Here is a 7,060-nt window from a genome sequence, read left to right on the forward strand (position 1 = left end):
CGGCCGGGCACAGCCATTCTTGAAAAAAATTTTTTATTACAGTTTACATTCAATATGATTTTGTAGTAATTTCAGGTGTACAGCAGAGAAGTCAGGCAGCCATATGCTGCACAAAGTGGCTATGGCCATCCTTACATAAGCAGCATTTCCTTACTGGAGACTGAGCTATGGATTAGCTCCCACATTGGAGAGGCTCCCAAGGACAGGGGCTGGGCTTCTTGTTACCTGTGCTACCCCAGGCTCATGCCTTAATGTTGAGAGTAAGAGCACAGTTGCAGCTGAGCGTCAAGGGTCTGCCCAGGGGAACTGCTCCCTGACCGTTTTGGGCAATGTGGAAGTTGGTACACATACTGAAATACAAAACTGGGTCCCTTCCGCAGGACCCCGGGAGTTCCTACATTCAGTTAGTGTTGCAAAACCCACAGAGGTGTGTGCTGGCCAGGAGTGCAGGGACTGGAATCAGAAAAAGGAAGTGCTGAGGGCCATGGGAGGCGTCACCAACCTGTCTGGTTCCTGATAATTGGAGTCCCTATCTTAGTCTTCAGGGGAATGCCTGAACTTCTGGAAAACACCTGATCTTCTCTTGCTCTCTCAAGTCATTTCAGGCAGGATGTAGGGCCCTGGGCTCTGCTGTCCTCTGCCTGCGGCACTCAACGCTTGGCTGATGCAGGAGGTGGGAACACTTCTAACGGGAGTGGGTTTGGGGCAGCACCAAGGTGATTTCTGGCCAAGTCCTGGTTATTGTTCTGGAGCCGAGCATAGGAACCCTCAGGGCACCTTGGGCACTGACCACTCCTCTGCCCTCCTGCCCTTGTCTGCAGGGCTGCTGTTTTCCTGCCTGCCCCTACCATGCTGTCCCCTGTGTGTGCTCTTTTTATTTTTTAAAATGCTTTTATTGATTTCAGAGAGAGGAAGGGAAAGTGAGAGAGAGATAGAAACGTCTCTGATGAGAGAGAGTCATTGATCGGCTGCCCCCTGCACCCCCCCTGGGGATCGAGCCCGAAACCCGGGCATGTCCCCTGACCGGGAATTGACTGCGGTCTCCTGGTCGGTGGGCCGACACTCAAGCCCTGAGCCGCGCCAGCAGGGCTCTGGGTATGTTCTCGTTCTCGCCCTGAGCCCAGCTCTTGAAGACAGCACGCCCGCTCAGGGCTTGCTGCAGTGCAAGACAAAACCTAGAGGACAAGACATTTCTGATTTCCAAGGCCCCCTCCAAGGCACCTCCTTGGGTGGTGGTCCTCAAAGCATGGCCCCTGGTGTTGGTCAGGGGGTGGTCACTGGTGGTCTCCCAGGTGTGGCACCTGGAAGTCCCAAGGCATGTTCCTTTATGGTCCTCAAGGTGTGGCCCCGGTGATGCTCAAGGTGTGGTACTTGGACCAGCTGCTTTGATACCACCTGGAAATTTGTTAGAGATACAAATTCTTGGACCTTACCTCAGACTTAATGAGTCAGAAATTCTGGGGTGGGGTCCAGAAATCTGGGTTTTGACAATCTCTTCAGGCAAGGCTGGTACATGCCCAAGTTTTGAGGCTTCGGTCTCAGGAACCCCTTTTCCCAGAGGCTGGTTGCAGGCTGAAGGTCTTGACTACGGGCCTCCAGCATCACCTGAAGGCTGGCTGCCAAGCCAAGCGAGGCCCGCCAAAGGAAGGTCTCAGGGTATTCTGACCTCCTGTCAACTCTTTCCTCACAAAGCCACATGGAAAGGTCCCCTCGCATCCCCGTTAGTGTCCCAGTCTACCGCCTGCGCCCTCCCTGTGTGCACGCCATGAAGTGTGCCCCGGACCCTGCGCTGCAGGGAGTCAGCGCTCTTGGCCGCTTTCTGTAAATTCTTGGTGCTTATGTTGTCCAAACCACTTCCATCTCCTGTTTCCTCTGACCCTGTCGCTGTTTCCTGTGTGCCCCCCTTCTATACGGTCTGCCCTCTCTGCCCAGAGCTAACCCAGTGTGGACACAGCCTCCATAACCAGGCCTCCCTCCTCCTCCCAACACAACTGTGCAGCAAGCGTCCACCGCTGCCCTGGCCAGAAGGGTGTCCCTGCCCTCCTTTGAAAACACTGGGGGTGTTATGCTGGGGATACTGCTGACACTCAACCGTGGCTCTGTTTCCTCCTCTCTAAGGGAGGTCGGACAGTCGCTGGAGGGAAAACTAAAGTAAGTTTGAATGCAAAGCGCTCCCCACGGACCCAGTGCAGAACTCGGACTCATTAGATGCTCTTATTTCTATTATTTTACCATAGTCATCAAACTGGAGAAATTATGTCATATTCTTTTAACATACGTTTATCTATCTATCTACCTATCTCTGCAGTTGTTGAGGTAAATCTGCCGTTTTTGAGTGTGCAGCTCCGCGGCGTGAAGCGTATTCTCATCGCTGTGTGACTGTCGTCGCTGCCCATCTCCAGCACTCTTCTCTTGCAAAATGGGACTCCGTCCCCGTTAAACATCCGCTCCTCTTTCTGCCCTCTCTCCGGCTCTTGGCAATCACTTCAACTTTCTGTCCGGATGAATTTGACTACTCCAGGGAACTCATATAAGCATTTGTCCTTCTGTGACTGGCTTATTTCCTCAGCATAATGTCCTCGAGGTTCACGCATGTTGTGGCCCGCGTCAGAATTTCCTTCCTTTTCCTGGCTGTGTACTATTCCATTGTATGAACAGACCCCATTTTGTTCACCCATTGTCTGTTGACGGCCACTTGAACTGTTTCCACCTTTTTGCTACTGTGAATAATCTGTTGATCTTCTGCTTTTAATTCTTTTGGTTGTCCTTTTACTTTTTATAATTGACCCACCTTGTCTATTAAAATGATTATTTATAAATATTGTTTATTTGATTGGATGAAAAAGCGAACTGGAACTTGGGGAACAGGTTCCACAGTTGACCCACACAAAGGCTGAGGCTGGGAGGGCCACTGAGCGAGCCCCGAAGGTGGCTTGTGGTCACGGGAGCTTTGATTCCCTCCTCATCCTGGGACACTCCTAGGAAGGCGGGGTGTGGCTGAGGAGGGCATGTGACTTTTGGAGTCAGACGCACAGAGCTTGCATCGCGGCCACTTTGGGAAGCAGCGGAACCTCTCTGTACCTTGCGCTCGGCACCTGTAAGCTGCTGCTGTTGTTTGCTGCCGTGTGCAGTGTGGCTGTGGAGATAAAGTGAGGTGATTCAGAGCTAAGGGTGCAGAGCCACCATCCGGGAAGTGGCACCGAGTGGAGTTACTGCTGCGGTTCACCGTGTAGCTGCAGCCCTTTTGTGCTGAATAGAAGAAACAGGTGAAGGGACCAGACTCTGGCCTGTAGCTTTCTGTTGCTGCTCTTTCAACCTCAGGATGTGTGTTTTTTAGAGAAAGGTTCCCTTCCGCCCTCTGTTGCCACCCTCTTGTCCCCAGTCCCTGGCAATTGCTGATCTGTCTTGTGTCCCTATAATTTTGCCTTTCCAGAATGTCATATTCTGGAAAGTATGTGGCCATCGAGACTGGCTCCTGTCACTTGTCCTAAGGCCTTTGAGATCCACCGGATTGCTGGGTGGGTCAGCAGTGCTCCCCCTTCCTGCGGCAAAGCTCCCATTCTCCTCTTGAGGGACATGTGGGTTGTTTCCCGGTTTTGACAGCTGTGAATGACCTACTATAAACATTCATGTGTAGGTTCTTGTAGGAATATGTTTTCACTCCTAGAGCAGATACCGGGAGCAGATGCATGTTTACTCTCTCAGAAACGGCCCGTCTTCCCGCGTGGTGCTCCGCCTGCGCCTCTGCCAGCAAGGGGGAGGGCGTGGTTCTGTGCACCCTTGCCAGCGCTTCTGAGGCCGCTTGTTCTTAAAGACATTCTGATAGGCATGTCCTGGAGTCTCAGTGGGCTGATCTGCAGTCCCCGGTGAGATGCTGCTGTCCCCCCAGTGGGTCTGGTCAACACAGTGGGCTCTGGAGCTGAGCTGTGAGTAAAGCTTCCATGTTTCCACAGCTTCCGTCTTTTCCCTGGACTCCTGTCCAGTTTGCTCCTAACTTGCAAGCTCTGCCAGTGATGGGCAGCGGAGGGAGAGCAGGGAAGCCTGGGCCGCCTGCACGCGGCTTTGGAACAGCAGCGCTGTTACTTTTCCCGAGCACTCCTGGCTGAGGCCAGGGCCTTGCCACGCAGGAGCAAGAGTGTGCGCTCTGCGCTGTGCCGTGAGGAGCAGGCTGGGGAATGAAAGGGAAACAGAGGCGCTGCTCTTCTGTCTGTGTCATCAGGTGTAGAGGCTCTCAGCCTGGGGTCTGGGATGCACTGGCCAGGATTTAGGCAGCAAACAGGTCTGCCTCGGCACCCAGGGTGCACAGTCCGGAAAGGGGGCAGCCGCACAGGCTGACAAGAAAAGGGGAGGGGGCTTTCACCCCAGCATTTGTCACAGCAGCCCTGTCACCAGCTCTGACTTCACAGAAAGTCGGGGATGAAAGTCATTGAGAATGTTGGTTTAGCCCCAAACACCAGCAGCTCGGCCCTTTCTTCAGGCTCCAGATGCCATGCTCTAGCCTGGCAGCTGCAAGCAGGATGGCCTGGGCGGGTGCTCCGAGCCGTTACGGAGCAGAGCTCTGTTGAAGCTACAGATCTGTGCTGGGGGAGGGTTGCACTGGGGGGGGGGGGGGTAGGAGCAAGGATGGGCTGTGCCACCGGAGGCCTGAGGCCCACGTGGCTGCTCCCAGCCCTGGGGCACTGAGGCCACAGAAACCCCCTGCTGGACCACTGCAGACACATCTGGCCCCTGCACACAATGCACAGACCTGTGCCCCTTGTCACATGCAACCCACAGCTCTCAGCCCACTCAGGGCACCTCCTGCTGGTCTGCCCTGACTCGCTGTCACTGTCTCTCCCATTGTCAGGGCACCGAGGCCGAAGGGTGGAGCTGAGCCAACCAGGGACTGTTCAGAGAGGGAAAGTAACTTGGTTAAGGCATCAATGTGGCCAGGCTGGGACCGGACGCTGTCTTGTGACTGCCACCACAGCCCCCGGCTCCCCTCTGCTTCAGAGCTGCTTGAGCAAGCAGGCTCCTGCCCAGCTACCCCGCGGTGCCTCCTGCAGGCTGCTGGCAAACAAGGATTCCAGTGGGCCTCAAGAGGGTCCAAATGGACAAGCTGAATGTCAGAGGAGGGCTTTGTCTTTTTCTGGAGACCTGGGACCCCCAGCCTCCAGTTCTCAGTCCTGCCAAGGCCACCTTTCCCTCCACCTCTCCCACTCCAAGAAGCCTTCCCTGGGCCTGTGTTACCTGGTCAAGCAGGTGCCAAGCCCCCCTCCATGCTGCCAGGTGAGCCCTTGTTGGAGTTCAGCCTCTGGGGTACATTTCGGGCCATGTTCTGAGGCAGCAAAGCCAAGCTGTCGACAGACTGTGGTGGATTGTGCTTCGGCCACTGACTAGCAGTAGGACCGTGGGGAGGTCATTTCTCTGCTCCAAGCCTCAGTGCCATCTGCGGAGGAAGGCCGTGGCTGTGACATCACGGGTGGCAAGAACACTCAGAGGCTGCACGTATAAATGCCTGCACCCAGAAGGCACCCATAAATGCCCACCCTTCAGTCCTAAAAATGGCATGTGCCGGGCATTGACCCAATGGGCATGGCGCCCATGAGGGTCCTGTTCTTGTCCCATTTACAGATGAGGACACTGAGACAGGGATGAGTTTCATTGCTTGGTCTACGATCTGAGCCCGTTAGATTTGGTTCCAGAGGCTGTGCTCGTGGTCCCTACACTATGTGTTAAAGTAGAATCTGCAGACGTCCAGGCCAGGATGTGGCATCTAAAATTTTGATATTTTGCCCAGCCGGGCGTGGCTCAGCGGTTGAGCGTCGACCTGGGATCCAGGCGATCAGGGTTCGATTCCCGGTCAGGGCACATGTCCCCGTGTGGGCTCGATCAATGACTCTCTCATCATTGATGTTTCTCTCTCTCTCTCTCCCTCTCCTTTCCTCTCTCTGAAATCAATAAAGATATATTTAAAAAATAAAATAAAATTTTGATATTTTGTTCATTATGCATTTTTGGCATTCATTTTGATTTTTTAAAATATTGCATTAAAATGTTAATTAACTTAGCTACTGAGATTTTTGTAGCCCCTTAGGTCTTGCGCCGGGGGAGGTGCCTCACTTGCCCGCCCTGGTCCAGTCCTGCTCTGGACTCCTGGTGACCCTCCCCCAGCTGGCCCCTTTGGCTCTGGGTGAGAAGCATTTCCTCTTGCTGTTCTTCACAGTTCTCAGAGGCCACTCCCTGCTTTCCTTCTCTTTCCTAAGCAGGCCTGGGGGTGTGGGGAGAGGACAGGATGGGGACAGCTTGACACTGGAGTCAGGCAACTTCTCCATGGGATTTCACAGGTTTCCCACTTGTTAGAAAGTCTTGTTTCTCAAAAACCTGTCTACTCAAAGGAACATGACTTAGTCTTCTCACTTCAGTAACTCCCTGCAATCAGAGGAGACGGAGGCTGTTTCTGTCATTTCCCCTGGTCCAGCGGTGGCCCCCACGGCCGTATTTTCACCTTACCTGCTGCTAACCTGTCCTCTCACCTGCTTAGCCTAAAAATGTGACGTGTTGGCGAGGCCTCAGGCACGGTTCATTGAATGAATGATCAGTGGCACCTGCAGGTGTGGCCACAAGTGAGTTTTCTATGATAAAGACAACATTTAACGAGGTCCTAATAGCCATCTTGGGGTTGGGATGCCCATGCCTGACTCGGGGCCAGCTCTGTGGGGGGTGGGATGGCAGTTTGATTGGGACTGTCGGAGTCTGGGGGAAACCCAAGCAGAAATCTTGGAGTGAGAAAAAGAACTTGTCTAGAAGAGGGGTCTGGGCTACAGAGAGTGAAAGAGAGATTTGGGTGCCATCAGCATACAAGTTTACTCATTTATTTATTCAGTAACACTTTATGAGCATCTATACTGTGCCAGCTGCTGAGACAGGTACAGTGGTATTCCTTCTCAGAGCTGGCATTGACTGGACGTGTGACTCTCAGGGGCAATCGAAGCCCCGAGGAGGGGCTGAGCTCTCCTCCAGGGAACTCATAGAGTCGAGTAGAGTCTGGCTCCAGAAAGCCACTGCAGGAAGTCCTGAA

This window comes from Miniopterus natalensis, chromosome 14, assembly GCF_054644295.1.
Source record: "Miniopterus natalensis isolate mMinNat1 chromosome 14, mMinNat1.hap1, whole genome shotgun sequence".
NCBI lineage: Eukaryota > Metazoa > Chordata > Mammalia > Chiroptera > Miniopteridae > Miniopterus > Miniopterus natalensis.